Source organism: Balaenoptera borealis, assembly GCF_965194805.1.
Source record: "Balaenoptera borealis genome assembly, chromosome: 21".
Lineage (NCBI taxonomy): Eukaryota > Metazoa > Chordata > Mammalia > Artiodactyla > Balaenopteridae > Balaenoptera > Balaenoptera borealis.
Genome location: NC_138880.1, coordinates 32,667,878 through 32,685,009, shown reverse-complemented (window position 1 = coordinate 32,685,009; position 17,132 = coordinate 32,667,878). Strand labels below are relative to the sequence as shown.

At 35.2% G+C, this 17,132-nt stretch overlaps 1 protein-coding gene across 1 annotated transcript in view; it reads right to left on the bottom strand.

The window, feature by feature from the left end:
* Positions 1–6,952: 6,952 nt before the first annotated feature.
* LOC309619505 (uncharacterized protein) overlaps positions 6,953–17,132 on the bottom strand; it is a gene marked incomplete at its 5' end in the record, with an annotated part of 132,357 nt that continues 122,177 nt past the window's right edge. The window contains one exon of the mRNA XM_082374696.1: positions 6,953–8,443. The remainder of the gene's footprint in view (positions 8,444–17,132) is intronic.

The window sequence follows — 17,132 nt, the reverse complement described above, 5'->3', positions numbered from 1 at the left end:
ATACCGAAAACTAAAGTGTTTCAACTGGTGCTGACTCAGAGTTCTGCTGTTGTTTTTGTTGGTGTTTTTCACCTTTTTTTCTTTTTTTTCAATTTTATTTATTTATTTTTGGCTGTGTTGGGTCTTCGTTGCTGCACGCGGGCTTTCTCTAGTTGCGGCGAGCGGGGGCTACTCTTCGTTGCGGTGCGCAGGCTTCTCATTGCGGTGGCTTCTCTTGTTGCGGAGCACGGGCTCTAGGCACGTGGGCTTCAGCAGTTGTGGCACGTGGGCTCAGCAGTTGCGACTCGCGGGCTCTAGAGCACAGGTTCAGTAGTTGTGGCGCACGGGCTTAGTTGCTCCACGGCATGTGGGATCTTCCTGGACCAGGGCTCGAACCCTTGTCCCCTGAATCGGCAGGCGGATTCTTAACCACTGCGCCACCAAGGAAGCCCATTTTTCACCCTTTTTGAGAGTTATGCTAAGTGACCAAGGGAGACAGTTGTAGGAAAATTCTTTATGCCCCTGTCATTCTCTTTCTAACAGATTGAGACCTGTCCTTCATAGTACAGAAATAGCTACTGATTTTATAATCGTAGCTTTGTAATAAGTCTTGATATCTGGTAGGGCAAATCCGCCCTATTGTCGTTCTTCTTTTAAAAGACTTGGATGTTTATTTTGTCTCTTTATACATACTCTGTGTACTTACTGATTTTAATAGTTTAAACTATTATATTAGTCTGCTCGGGCTGCCAAAACAAAATATCATAGACTGGGTGGCTTAAACAACAGAAATTTATTTTCTCACATTTCTAGAGGCTAGAAGTTTAAGATTAATTATAAAACCTTAAATATATAAGAGTATCAAATGACGTCATCATGTATGGTATATTAACTTGAAGGAATAGTATTAAAGCACTAGTAAGAAAAATGGAATTGTTTAATTAGAACAGCTATAACTCCAATTATGTTAAAATAATTATGTTAATGAGAAAAAATGCATAACATACATATATATGCATATATGACACACGATGGCTACTGTTATTTTGTATGAACAGTAGAAAGTGGAAATCAAGGTATTTACTCCATTTATTTCCTTTTTCTTTAAATGCAACATTTTCATAATTTAAAAAATATAATGCCTAGAAAGAAGCATTGCAACTGTTTTTACAGAGGCTCATTATTAAGAGTGAACAGCTTTTTTTCCAGAAATCCGTGTCACATTGGGGATAAACTTGGTACCATATCCATTCATTTACAGATGCTTCTCATCTGTTTATTCTCTTCCGGGCACTTTTCTAAGCAACTGAACCAATTCACATGCCCAGCTGATTGTATACACCAATTGGCTTGGGCCTAGGTTCCCGGACCAATCACTGGCAAATGGATGAAATTACTCTTAGCCAATCAGTGTGACCCCCAAACCAGGATTTTGTAGTAGTAAGCACTGACTTTAGAGTATTCAATCATCACTTATATGACATATTTGTTTAATGAAAAAATTTACAAGACTCTTCACTCAGTATAACTTATAGCATTGAATATATTAACTTCTAGCTAATTAATATTCCTAGCTTTTATAACTTAGAGGAGGAAAGATGAAAATATTTTAAATATTTTGAAGAAATTTAGAAAGATAGCAACTGAAAAACTATAAATAAAAGTTACCTTACTTAATCTAAACAGTTTCAAATACTTGTAGTTTACCATCTTTGCCTCTCATACTCAACTATGGATTGAAAAGTTATCTATGAGAGAAAAATTAGTTACAACACATTTATTGCATAACCTAAAGAAATTTATGCCCCCAAATTTAAGTCATTCTTAATAACGGAAATAGCTAATTGACCATTATTTGTGACCAAAATCTAATTATTTGGAAGATGTGACTATAGAATTTTTCTTCAGAATTACATTTTGATATTTTTCCAAGAGATGTTGTAACCTAAATAAAACTCTTATAATGATACAAAGTTATAAACCCAATTTAGCATGTGAATCATCATGTTAGTTATACTAAACCATTATGGCTAATTCTCCTTTGAAAACTTTCCAGGAAGAACTTGATCTTTCTGTCATAGAATATGATCCCTGTATTTAGAGAATTTAAGGGCCCTCTAGTTGAGTAACAAAAATGGAACAGATGATGTTTTAATGGCAGTTGAACTAAATATTTTGTAGCTGTTTCATAAAAAAGAAACTCTGGGGATTTCCTGCTAGTAAGTGAAGAATAAGTAAAATGTCAAACCTGCTGGTATAAGAGGTCAGAAATTATATCTGAAGTTGTCTAAAGCTATAATTGTTTCTCAGAAATAAAAGCTATGGATATGGGAAGACATTATAATAGATTTCAAAATACTCATGGTTGTTTGGTAGAATATTTGAACTTTATCTTGAAGATAAAGATAGTTACCCTTATAATAAAAGGGTATAAACTTTGTATAGTTCTTATTGAATCATGTTTTATTAAAAATTCTACAATTTAATATTATCTTACATGCATTTTGAGAGAAGGGGAAACTGAATATGGCAAATTTTCAGGGTATTTTATGGACAAAATATTCAAAATCCCAGATTCCTAAACTCTGACTCATTGAGCTATGCTGTCTAGGTGAATTAACTTAGAAAGTAACCGGAAAAACTTGGTTTTAAATTACTTCTCCATTAGTCACTAGGTGTGTATTTTGCGGAAAGTGACTTGATCCTTCTAAGCCTCAATTTTCTTAACTATATAATGGATATATTAAGGCATCAGTAGATTAACTAATTTTTTGATAAGACAGCAGTTATATTTTAATCAGCAGAGCCATATGCAATACCTTAAATCCATTCTGAAACAAGATATAAATTTAAAAATTAAAAATTTCTTATTTCTACTAATGTCAATTCACCTATAGTGATGTTTCAGAACCTTGGGTGCACATGGGAATTCCATGGGGAGATTTAGAAATTACTGCCTGGAACTCAAACCTGAAATTTGTATTTAGTTGTCTTGGTTACGATGTAGACACCAGGATATCTAGGGATTGACTTAAAGGATTAATTATTAGAATTTATCCCTGTATAGTTTTGAATAAGAATATATATTTACTTTTAAACTTGATGAATAAGCATCATATTTAAACAGCCTCAAGTGTAACCACACAGCTCTAAATAGCAGGTCAAGCTTCATTGGTATTTCCAATTGATTATAAGCCCCTACCAAACTCAAATTAATGATCTGTAAGGAGTATTAAATAACACAGAATAGAACTCCCCAGAAGCAATGTGCTTGGCCCTCTATTTTCTCATTCTATTCACCCCCCTGAGTGATCTCTGCATCTCCAGGCCCTTGATTACCATGTGTATGCTGATGATTTCAAATGGCCACCAGCCCAGATTCACTCCCAATCTCCATACCCATGGCCAACAGTGACACACCCAATTATATATTGGGTATATAATATCCAATTATATATCCCCAAAGCACTTCAGAACCATCATGACCAAAACTAGATTTACTCCTTTCTCCTTAAAATCCTCTCTTCCCTCTTTATTTACTATCTCATTAAATAATACCTGTTGCAGAGACTCCAAAAATAGTGGGTGGACCTCCAGCTACTACCTGTTCAGATGTCAGGACAGATGATGCCATACGTGCCTCAAGAGGGTATGAAAAGGTTTACTCATCACCTAATGAGGCTTTATGGGGAGATCAGGGGAGTCCCCAGTCAGGTCCCAGAATGTTGAGCAAACAGGGAAAGGAGACTGGTTTGGCTTTCAATGAGATTAAGGGGTGGGGCTGGGGTGAAGGTTCCCTTTTTGGGTCCAGGTCTTTAGTAGTTTGAACTTCCCAGAGGTGCTAAAGGAGAAAGAACCTGGGGTTTCTTAACAGCTCGTGAGGCAGAAGCCATCAGTCACCCTTGATTAAGGGTGAACCATAGTAATGACTCTGGCTCCATGTTTGTCGTGAATTTGGAACTTCCTGACCACTCACACAAACCCATGAAATGTATTGTAATCTAGTCAGTATACATCTTTAGTGGATCACTTTCATTCTACAATTATAAATTAACTGGTGTTATTCCTAAGAATAAATGCAGTGTAGTAGGTCTATTAAATAAGGGAACATTGGCAATCCTGCACAGACAGATAATAAACTCTAGGATACAATACTGAATTGGAATTAACGCAGAGAAATTTTTAAAAATATATGTATATATATAAGTGACTAGAGTAGTACATCTGTATCTATTTATACACACATAAAATAAAATTAAATATATTTAATATTCTATTAACTAAAAATACATGATGAATTTTAGGCCAGTTTATGGTAATCTTTGTAAAAATAGGCATGTATTACACTTGAGAAAAAGATGCTCCTATTAACTGCTGTTTCTTTAGATACTGTCCCTTGGTGATACTGAATAATTCATAAACCCTTGGGGACATAAGGTGAAATACTGAAATTGATATAAATAGTGTAAAGCTATACCACGTGAAAAATTAAACTTTTGTTTTTAAACTTTGGTCTTTAATCATGCTGTGTTCTCTAGTTAGTATCCTCATGATCTTTTCCTTCCGTTCAAATCTCAGAAGAGAAACTTTCATTGCTAAGAAGTGCCTTAGTATGTAAACCGCATGGTTTATATTACCAGAGTTGGCCAGATTTGATGAGAACAATTAATCACAATAGTTCTTACAATGGCAGAAATGGATGAACTTAATTTTTTTCTTTTTGAAAGGAAGAGAAAGGGGGGAACAAAATCTCTTAGAATTTGTTAAAACAGCTTATTGACAAATCTGTAAGACAATTATGATAAATATGTACTGTAAATTCTCTGGCAAATTATTTTATTATTGCGAGTATTTTGACCTTAGTATTAGTTTCTCTAAAAATGAATTTGACCAAAAAAAAAAGAAAACAAACTAGTGGTCTTTTGAGTAAATGAATAAAATACAGACTGAGAGTAAGGAAATAGATTTTTTTAAAAAATACCCTATAAAAATCTTTGGTTATTTTATTTTAATTCTATGTTTGTATCTATTGAAAATATATCCTAAGCAGATATTATTTTCATAAAAATATTTGATTTCTCTAAATTGAAAGAACTACTTGCATAATCCTGGAAAATACAAAAGAGGTTGCCTCAATTATGTTAGTTTAAATTATTTTCATTTGCTGTATGGACTGATATAGTTCTACCTCAATGTAGATATTTTAAGAGAACCTGACAGATAACTAGAAGAAATATCCAGTTGAATGGATTCTATTGCCAATAACATGCCAGGCTTGGCTACCCTGAAACCCTTTAACCACAAACACCTAAAGATTCTAGATAAAGTGTTACAAGTTTAATGAATGGCTTTGCTAAAGGAAGAAAAGAAAATATCCAGAAATCCTGAACAATCAGGCAAAAGAAGCCAAGTCCCAGCCAGTTGAAAACTTAGTGAAAATTGCACGCTCTTCACTAGGTTCTTTCAGGTCTACTCTGACTGCAAAAACCATTCAAATCTTCACAACAACCCCCTGAGGTGGGCACTATTATCCTAGTTAACATTACATGACTTGCCCAAGGTCACACCTTGTAAATGGCGGACGTGGAATGAGAACCTAGACAGTCTGACACTGGAGTCAGTCAACTTAACCAGCTCATGGATTACAAGTCCCTGGACGTGAGATAACAGAGCAGCCTCAAAGGCTCTATAACAGTGTTCAAAAAGATCAAAAAGTACACAGGAGTCATAATGAAGGAACAAGATAGTAAAATAAGAATAAACATATTTGAAAAAGATCTAAATAGAACTTGTGGACGTAAAAAAAAAGTCATTGAAAGTAAAACTCATTTTACTTTAGTGAACGTTACTTGAGTAAGCTATTACCGCCAAACCTAGTGGAATGCTGAAATTACAGATTAGAATGAAGTTTGCTATATCTGTTTTTCTGTCACCGATTTGGGAAATGAAAACACATCATATGCTTGTGTATTGTAAACTTAGAGCTTCCTAGTTTCCTGCTGCCTCAACATCCCTGCAAATAGGCTGTGAGTACCCCACCCAGATGACCGGGGGCAGCAGTGTGGTAAGGCTGGCTGGCCCCTGCCACAAATAACCCATTTTGTCCTGAACGTGACCTAGTGACATCAGATACATCAAGGAAACCCGTGATGCCTTTCACGTGGGTACTCCAACCCAACCCCCAGTAAAGCACTTGCCCAAGGGCCCCTCCCTCCCTCCCCACTTTCTCTCCCTGACCCTCCCCTTCTCCCCCTCTTCTCTCAGCTCCCACCTGCTTGGTTGAGCACGCTCCCTTGGCGCTCCTTCCATTGGCCCCCCTCTTGGTGAGCACTGACTGTCTCTCTAGGACCTGTGAGTATAATAAACTTTGTGTTCCTGCCTCTCCTGTGACCCCTCTTGTGGCCGTACCTGACTGACCATCTCATGAAAGAATATAAGACAGCTGGCTCCTAAACCTTCTTCTTCAACTTACACTTGACCATACTCCAACCACACAGGTCAGAAAATGACAATCCTACAATGTACCCAGGTGGAAGAGAACCAGATTATTGGAAAGTATTTACATTATACTGTAAGTATCCTTTGACTAATATACATACATTAATATGTACATATAGTTTGAAAACTGGGGGTGGGCAGGGTGGGATAAAGAAATTGAATCTATTCCCTGTCTTTTTAGAAGTGGGAGAGAATCACTCAAATGATGGAATGCATTTGGATGGGCACACAAATTTACTCAAGGGAGGATATAATGGGAATAATTTTAATTTTGAAATTTTAAAAATGAAAGGTCTAGGTTGATGGACCCTAGATGTTGCTCCAGATATAGTTTTGGCTAATATATTTTATTATTTCCCTGAGCTTTAAGGTTATAATTTTTTTAATATTACTGTATCATTACTGAATTTTCAAAAGCTTACTTTTCTTATAATTAACAAAATCACATTAATAAATCACTGTACTTTTTATTCTCTCTCTCTCGCTCTCTCTAATATAATATACAGTCACCATAGTCAGCATGAAATAATTACAAACAGAAAAATAACCATAAATTCCAATACCTATGGGAGTAGGATGCTTTTTTTCCCCCTATTTTGACAAAGAGGCACAAACACACATTGAGATAATTTTACAGTTGAAAATCGGAATGATCACTGAGAACGTTCAGGTACCTGGGGAGATCAGGTAGCTTGCTGAAGGATGTTCTAAGGGGTAGACCTAAGAAACTAGGGTCTGTGTGAATGAAAAACTCCAACTCTTTCCCAGTCAAACGACCTCCTGAGGTGACAAGAGAGGAAGAGCGAAGATAGTAGGGCGAGAAAAGGAGGGAGGCATCTCGATGGCATTTGGAAGAAATAATTTCATCCTCTTTTGAATGCCCGGAGTGCTTTACCTGTAATTATTTAAACCCTCTCATCTCTTCAAACAAACATTAATCTTAATTATAATAAAAATATCTTCCATTATTGAGTATTATTACTTTGCCTCCACGTACCTTTTAAAGAGCATTGCATGCATTCATACACTTACTTCGTACAGCACATTTATGAGGTTGCTGCAATTATAATTCTCAGTTTACGAATGAAGAAGAAAAAAGATCAAGTGGCCAGCCATGACCACACCTGGCAGGCAGCAACAATGCTGCCACGATTTCTTGAACAAATCAACGAATAAATAAACACTTTAATCTTTCACTACTACTGTAGTCTCTGTAAATAGCAGGCATGTTTTCTGACATATTTTATATCCTCATATTTTTCTGATTTTTTTTCAACATTGATAGCAATAAGATTGTTGAGGAAAAGTAACATTTTTTTAAAAGATTCTAAAATATGAGCTAGTGAGCAGCTCAGAAGATCATGTCAATTCTCATTAGTAACATAAGCACTTTTCATTTGACCATTTATTTCTTACCCCTTTTCATCTCATTTATAATCTGGTTTTATTCAGCTTCCTTTTCAAATCTCAAGGAATCTCTTGAGTATTTCCTGTCTCCCATGATGCTGTGCATCTGTCCTGGGAATTCTCAGGCAGATGACTGAAGTACAGGGAGTCGGCTGACTAGCCAGAGATCACACTGGAGCTACTGAAATTTAGGATTAGAGCCTGAGGCTCTCTTGACCCTGCATTTTCTCTCCCCCAACAACCATTAAGATTAATTACCTCAAAAAAAATGAAAACCACCACAAAACCCAATAATTACTTCATTCTTCTCATGACTGAGGAACTGAATAACAGACTAATCAGACTTCAAGGATCACAATTCAATAATCAAAGGAAAGAAAGAGACACACAGCACTTGGCCTTGAAAAGGTAAATCTGAAATAAAGGCTTAGATGCGAAAACCAGAAATTGCTAAGGAAACACTAATGGCTTGCCTTAGTATCTGCAATCCGTTCCATCCTGTTCTTCATGTTCCAGAGAGATTACTCTTCGTCTTGTACTTTTCCTCAAACATGGTATCCTTGAAAGAAAAAATTAAAAAGTATCCTGTGGTGTGTTTCTTTTACTTTGAGTTATTCTAATTTAAGCTAATTTAATGCAGTTCAAATGTACATGTAATTAAGCATGTAGGAAGCTTTTCTTTAATAAGCGCAGTTAAGTTCAGAACTTTTAAGAACATCTACAAAAGAGCCTCACACTAACCTGCTGGCAAAAAGTAAATAAATGACCACACCAACTACTTAGACAATGCAATACTTGACTGAAAAGACATGCATGTACAAGAAAATAAAAGAGAAAGTATAATTTCAAATTACTTGCAGTACATAAGTCATATGGTTACAGGGGAATTTCAGCCATTTACACATCATTAATTGAAACTGAGGGAAAGGGAGGACAAGATAAGAATTTTCATCAAATGTATTAGTTTGAAGGAAAATATTAAAAGAACCTAAAGATTTTATGCATTCAAAAATGTTCCTGCTTAACATTACAATTTTCCTTAATTTTCTCTCTTTCTCTTTCGTTTCTCTCCTTTTCCCCATCTTGCTACGTATATTATCTTGCACAAATTGAAAGCAGAATTGTATTGAAAGAATTCCAAATTTGAAAAAATTTGTGATTGTCTTTAGTTGAGAATATACAACAGATTATTCACTTGGTCATATTTCAGGAAACCTGTCTAAGCTAATAGTTTAAAGAATTTAAAAACATTGTTACCAGTTTTTCACTACATCTTGAATATTGTAGAGATCTCTATCCTAGTTATCTTAAATGCTTCTTAACTTTTCCACCCATATCAAAATATCTCCTCTCATTTCCCTTTCCACAAATAAAAAAGCAGGAAATAAAAATCAGAAGCTTTTAATATCATACATAAATTTTTTTATAACAAATTTTGGTGATGAAGTGCTCAAATAATAAAACTATTAACTCTAATTTTAAAATAAATATTATACCTAGAGCATAAATTTATTTTGTATAAGCAATTAATGTAATGTTTCCAATTAAATGTGATATTATGCTTTTAATAAAAACTTCTGTTTTCATTTTAAAAGATAAACTCTGGGTTGTACATTTTTACAGTAAAAATAATTAACATGTTCAAGTTTCAGGTTTTAATATATTGCCAAATGTAAGCTTTATACTAATTTAAACTTTAAAAAGGTACAGTATTTAAATATATATTACAATCTTTTTATATACAACCATGAAAATAACTGTCTTAGAAGTGTCAAAAAGACTTTGGTATTTAGCATCTGTCTTTATTTCAGGTTGAAACTTTGATTATTTTTCTATAGGCTTCTTTAATTTATTTCTTCTTTTTCTTAAAAGATATCCACCTCAATAAAACTGCAACATTTTAACTGATGATCACTTGATAGATTAAAAAAGATAAAGTATATTTTGACAAGTATATATATTTTAAAATACACTATCAGTCATTTACCTTTTAAAAACTTACACGTTTAATCATGTCTAACGTACACTTTTTTTTTGATTGCCCTTAAAAATTCCCATGTCCCTCCTTTATATTTTAGCCTTTTGAGCACGGAAAAATTTCCCTGTATCCTCTCAGCTCTGGTGGAATATGTGACTTGAAGTGTGTATTCAATAATCGTTTTGTGATTGTTGAATAAATGGAGTCCACATGGTTTAGTATGTACATAAATTATATTGCTGCTATTATTCCTAATCATTTCCTTCAGAACATATTTAATCATGGCTTCAGTGTTGTTCATTTGTTAATTTATTCAACAAATATTTTTAAAATATTTGGATAAGGAATTGACTCTTCTTAATTAAGTAACAACAGCTATCCAATCCTCTGTGCCTGTGTTAATCTTCCTGAACATGGCTAAGCCCTTGCATTCCTAAATTTTAAGCATATGTCAGATCCATTGGCTGGGATCTGACCTGTGGTCTTTCTTTAGCTTGTACTATGATCTTGTCATCATGCTCTGGTATGACAAAGTTCACAACTAAATGGAAAGGACTTTTATTAATTAAATAATATATAAATGATGGCTTTCAGAGTGGCTCACTTTATAAGATAGTAGATTTCAGAAGCATCTGTCACAGAGTCTGGAGCCTTGAGTCTCATTTATTTTGCTTTGTATGTGCAAGTAGTCTGAGCTCTTTTTTACTCATCTGCAAAAAGTGAATATCTCTATCTAGGCAACACAAGATTGCTGTGTTAATTAGTTTGTGAATATGTGACAACACTAAAAAACTATAAAGTGATATTAATATAGGGATTGGCAAACTATCACCTGTGGGCCAGTTGCCTGCTTCCGTAAATAAAATTTTATTGAATCACAGGCATACCTGTTGATTTATGTATTTTCTATGGTAGCCTTCAGCTGTAACGGTAGAATTGAGTAGTTACAACAAAGATCTCAGGCATGCAAAGCCTAAAATATTTACCATTTGATCCTTTAAGGAAAAATGCTGACCCCTCCTAATAATATTAATACTAATAGTTACTACAAATAATAATAGCAACAAAAGTCAATGGGTATAACTCTAAAGGAAAATATCTGAAAAATTCAAGTGGTGATGCACTGTTTGTTTCTTTAGGAAATGAATACAGTTGATTTTGCTAACTGATCAATAAAATCAAACAGCAAGTTTTTATTTTAGGAGTAAATTTTTATTTCCAAGCTTAAATTTAACCTTTACATAAATGTGTTCCCTTATAATCATTATAATGACAATGAGAGCTTATTAAGCTCTCAATTTCACACCCATGTACTTAATGTTTATACTATATGTTTAATACTGATTACAAAAATTAGAAAGAATGCTGACATTAGTGTGTAATCATAAACTTAAATATATTTATGATATTTTAAATTGTGATACAGTGAACAGATGTCATCTACATTTACTTGGCTTAATTAAGACTACAGATTAACATTTCCAAGTTTTAAAATATCAGAAATGAAAATCAGTTGGATCACTTGATCTAAGGTAATTAGAGAAATATATTCACTTTATTAGATCTTTGGATTAGAGGTAATTTGAAACCAGCTGTGATCAAGCAAGATACCATATCAAAAATAATCTATCAGACATCAATAGTACTATAAAGTCATTCTTTGTAAAAGGAAGAGTCAGAGGAAGTTTTATTATGTGTAAAAGTTAGTCGTATAACTAAGTACAGACTTACATAAGGTCCCAGGGAAAGGGAGGCGATACAATACAGCTTAGATGATTTATTTGGTCTTGACACTGTGTTTGTTATTTGAAGAGACTTATTCTTTAAAGTTATTTCATTTGCTGATGTATCAGTTGTTGTATATCACATTTTGAATATGATATTTCTCTGAAGAAATCAAAATAATATTTTCTTTCCTTTTGTGACATAGAACCAAAAAGATTTGACTTTTCAAAGATTCTAACAGTAACTGCAGCTTATAGTAATTAGGCAAAATATTCAGACTATTACATGATGTTTAAAAATAAAGCATAACCGGGGCTTCCCTGGTGGCGCAGTGGTTGAGAATCTGCCTGCCAATGCAGGGGACACGGGTTCGAGCCCTGGTCTGGGAAGATCCCACATGCCACAGAGCAACTGGGCCCGTGAGCCACAATTACTGAGCCTGCGCGTCTGGAGCCTGTGCTCCGCAACAAGAGAGGCCGCGACAGTGAGAGGCCAGCGCACCGCGATGAAGAGTGGCCCCCGCTTGCCACAACTAGAGAGAGCCCTCGCACAGAAATGAAAACCCAACACAGCCATAAATAAATAAACTAAAACAAAAAAAAAAAAAGCATAACCTATAAAACAGATATCCAAATGACACAGGACTTAAACAAACAGGTTTCCTAGTTTCAGAAGGTTATATATAAATCATCTTGATCTTTTTTTTTTTTATTTTTTTTATTTTTTTAAACATATTTATTGAAGTATAATTGCCTTACAATGGTGTGTTATCTTCTGCTTTATAACAAAGTTAATCAGTTATACATATACAATATGTTCCCATATCTCTTCCCTCTTGCATCTCCCTCCCTCCCACCCTCCCCATCCCACCCCTCTAGGTGGTCACAAAGCACCGAGCTGATCTCCCTGTGCTATGCGGCTGCTTCCCACTAGCTATCTATTTTACATTTGGTAGTGTATATATGTCCATGACACTCTCTCACCCTGTCACATCTCACCCCAACCCCTCCCCATATCCTCAAGTCCATTCTCTAGTAGGTCTGTGTCTTTATTCCCATCTTGCCACTAGGTTCTTCATGGCCTTTTTTTTTTTTTTTTTTCCTTAGATTCCGTATATATGTGTTAGCATACTGTATTTGTTTTTCTCTTTCTGACTTACTTCACTCTGTATGACAGATTCTAACTCCATCCACCTCATTACAAATACCTCCATTTCATTTCTTTTTATGGCTGAGTAATATTCCATTGTATATATGTGCCACATCTTCTTTATCCATTCATCTGTCGATGGACATTTAGGTTGCTTCCATGTCCTGGCTATTGTGAATAGAGCTGCAATGAACATTTTGGTACATGACTCTTTTTGAACTATGGTTTTCTCAGGGTATATGCCCAGTAGTGGGATTGCTGGATCGTATGGTAGTTCTAGTTGTAGTTTTTTAAGGAACCTCCATACTGTTCTCCATAGTGGCTGTATCAATTTACATTCCCACCAACAGTGCAAGAGAGTTCCCTTTCCTCCACACCCTCTCCAGCATTTATTGTTTCTAGATTTTTTGATGATGGCCATTCTGACTGGTGTGAGATGATATCTCATTGTAGTTTTGATTTGCATTTCTCTAATGATTAATGATGTTGAGCATTCTTTCATGTGTCTGTAGGCCATCTGTATATCTTCTTTGGAGAAATGTCTGTTTAGGTCTTGTGCCCATTTTTGGATTGGGTTGTTCATTTTTTTGTTATTGAGCTGCATGAGCTGCTTGTAAATCTTGGAGATTAATCCTTTGTCAGTTGCTTCATTTGCAAATATTTTCTCCCATTCTGATGGTTGTCTTTTGGTCTTGTTTATGGTTTCCTTTGCTGTGCAAAAGCTTTTATGTTTCATTAGGTCCCATTTGTTTATTTGTGTTCTTATTTCCATTTCTCTGGGAGCTGGGTCAAAAAGAATCTTGCTGTGATGTATGTCATAGAGTGTTCTGCCTATGTTTTCCTCTAAGAGTTTGATAGTGTCTGGTCTTACACTTAGGTCTTTAATCCATTTTGAGTTTATTTTTGTGCATGGTGTCAGGGAGTGTTCTAATTTCATACTTTTACATGTATCTGTCCAATTTTCCCAGCACCACTTATTGAAGAGGCTGTCTTTTCTCCACTGTATATGCTTGCCTCCTTTATCAAAGATAAGGTGACCATATGTGCGTGGGTTTATCTCTGGGCTTTCTATCCTGTTCCATTGATCTATATTTCTGTTTTTGTGCCAGTACCAAACTGTCTTGATTACTGTAGCTTTGTAATATAGTCTGAAGTCAGGGAGCCTGATTCCCCCAGCTCCATTTTTCGTTCTCAAGATTGCTTTGGCTATTCGGGGTCTTTTGTGTTTCCATACAAATTGTGAAATTTTTTGTTCTAGTTCTGTGAAAAATGCCAGTGGTAGTTTGATAGGGATTGCATTGAATCTGTAGATTGCTTTGGGTAGTAGAGTCATTTTCACAATGTTGATTCTTCCAATCCAGGAACATGGTATATCTTTCCATCTATTTGTATCATCTTTAATTTCTTTCATCAGTGTCTTATAATTTTCTGCATACAGGTCTTTTGTCTCCTTAGGTAGGTTTATTCCGAGATATTTTATTCTTTTTGTTGCAATGGTAAACGGGAGTGTATTCTTAATTTCACTTTCAGATTTTTCGTCATTAGTGTATAGAAATGCAAGAGATTTCTGTGCATTAATTTTGTATCCTGCTACTTTACCAAATTCATTGATTAGCTCTAGGAGTTTTCTGGTAGCATCTTTAGGATTCTCTATATATAGTATCATGTCATCTGCAAACAGTGACAGCTTTACTTCTTCTTTTCCGATTTGGATTCCTTTTATTTCTTTGTCTTCTCTGATTGCTGTGGCTAACACTTCCAAAACTATGTTGAATAATAGTGGTGAGAGTGGGCAACCTTGTCTTGTTCCTGATCTTAGTGGAAATGGTTTCAGTTTTTCACCATTGAGGACAATGTTGGCTGTGGGTTTGTCATATATGGCCTTTATTATGTTGAGGAAAGTTCCCTCTATGCCTACTTTCTGCAGGGCTTTTATCATAAATGGGTGTTGAATTTTGTTGAAAGCTTTCTCTGCATCTATTGAGATGATCATATGGTTTTTCTCCTTCAATTTGTTAATATGGTGTATCACATTGATTGATTTACGTATATTGAAGAATCCTTGCATTCCTGGGATAAACCCCACTTGATCATGGTGTATGATCCTTTTAATGTGCTGTTGGATTCTGTTTGCGAGTATTTTGTTGAGGATTTTTGGATCTATGTTCATCAGTGATATTGGCCTGTAGTTTTCTTTCTTTGTGACATCTTTGTCTGGTTTTGGTATCAGGGTGATGGTGGCCTCATAGAATGAGTTTGGGAGTGTTCCTCCCTCTGCAATATTTTGGAAGAGTTTGAGAAGGATAGGTGTTAGCTCTTCTCTAAATGTTTGATAGAATTCACCTGTGAAGCCATCTGGTCCTGGGCTTTTGTTTGTTGGAAGGTTTTTAATCACAGTTTCAATTTCAGTGCTTGTGATTGGTCTGTTCATATTTTCTATTTCTTCCTGGTTCAGTCTCGGCAGTTTGTGCATTTCTAAGAATCTGTCCATTTCTTCCAGGTTGTCCATTTTATTGGCGTAGAGTTGCTTGTAGTAATCTCTCATGATCTTTTGTATTTCTGCAGTGTCAGTGGTTACTTCTCCTTTTTCATTTCTAATTCTATTGATTTGAGTCTTCTCCCTTTTCCTCTTGATGAGTCTGGCTAATGGTTTATCAATTTTATTTATCTTCTCAAAGAACCAGCTTTTAGTTTTATTGATTTTTGCTATTGTTTCCTTCATTTCTTTTTCATTTATTTCTGACCTTATCTTTATGATTTCTTTCCTTCTGCTAGCTTTGGGGTTTTTTTGTTCTTCTTTCTCTAATTGCTTTAGGTGCAAGGTTAGGTTGTTTATTCGAGATGTTTCCTGTTTCTTGAGGTAGGCTTGTATTGCTATAAACTTCCCTCTTAGCACTGCTTTTGCTGCGTCCCATAGGTTTTGGGTCGTCGTATCTCCATTGTCATTTGTTTCTAGGTATTTTTTGATTTCCCCTTTGATTTCTTCAGTGATCACTTCGTTATTAAGTAGTGTATTGTGTAGCCACCATGTGTTTGTATTTTTTACAGATCTTTTCCTGTAATTGATATCTAGTCTCATAGCGTTGTGGTCGGAAAAGATACTTGATACGATTTCAATTTTCTTAAATTTACCAAGGCTTGATTTGTGACCCAAGATATGATCTATCCTGGAGAATGTTCCATGCGCACTTGAGAAAAATGTGTATTCTGTTGTTTTTGGGTGGAATGTCCTATAAATATCAATTAAGTCCATCTTGTTTAATGTATCATTTAAAGCTTGTGTTTCCTTATTTATTTTCATTTTGGATGATCTGTCCATTGGTGAAAGTGGGGTGTTAAAGTCCCCTACTATGATTGTGTTGCTGTCAATTTCCCCTTTTATGGCTGTTAGTATTTGCCTTATGTATTGAGGTGCTCCTATGTTGGGTGCATAAATATTTACAATTGTTATACCTTCCTCTTGGATCGATCCCTTGATCATTATATAGTGTCCTTCTTTGTCTCTTGTAATAGTCTTTATTTTAAAGTCTATTTTGTCTGATATGAGAATTGCTACTCCAGCTTTCTTTTGATTTCCATTTGCATGGAATATCTTTTTCCATCCCCTCACTTTCAGTCTGTATGTGTCTCTAGGTCTGAAGTGGGTCTCTTGTAGACAGCATATATATGGGTCTTGTTTTTGTATCCATTCAGCCAGTCTGTGTCTTTTGGTGGGAGCATTTAATCCATTTACATTCAAGGTAATTATCGATATGTATGTTCCTATTCCCATTTTCTTAAATGTTTTGGGTTTGTTATTGTAGGTGTTTTCCTTCTCTTGTGTTTCTTGCCAAGAGAAGTTCCTTTAGCATTTGTTGTAAAGCTGGTTTGGTGGTGCTGAACTCTCTCAGCTTTTGCTTGTCTGTAAAGGTTTTAATTTCTCCATCACATCTGAATGAGATCCTTGCTGGGTAGAGTAATCTTGGTTGTAGGTTTTTCTCCTTCATCACTTTAAGTATATCCTGCCACTCCCTTCTGGCTTGCAGAGTTTCTGCTGAAAGATCAGATGTTAACCTTATGGGGATTCCCTTGTGTGTTATTTGTTGTTTTTCCCTTGCTGCTTTTAATATGTTTTCTTTATATTTAATTTTTGACAGTTTGATTAATATGTGTCTTGGCGTGTTTCTCCTTGGGTTTATCCTGTATGGGACTCTCTGTGCTTCCTGGACTTGATTAACTATTTCCTTTCCCATATTAGGGAAGTTTTCAACTATAATCTCTTCAAATATTTTCTCAGTCCCTTTCTTTTTCTCTTCTTCTTCTGGGACCCCTATAATTCGAATGTTGGTGCGTTTAATGTTGTCCCAGAGGTCTCTGAGACTGTCCTCAGTTCTTTTCATTCTTTTTTCTTTATTCT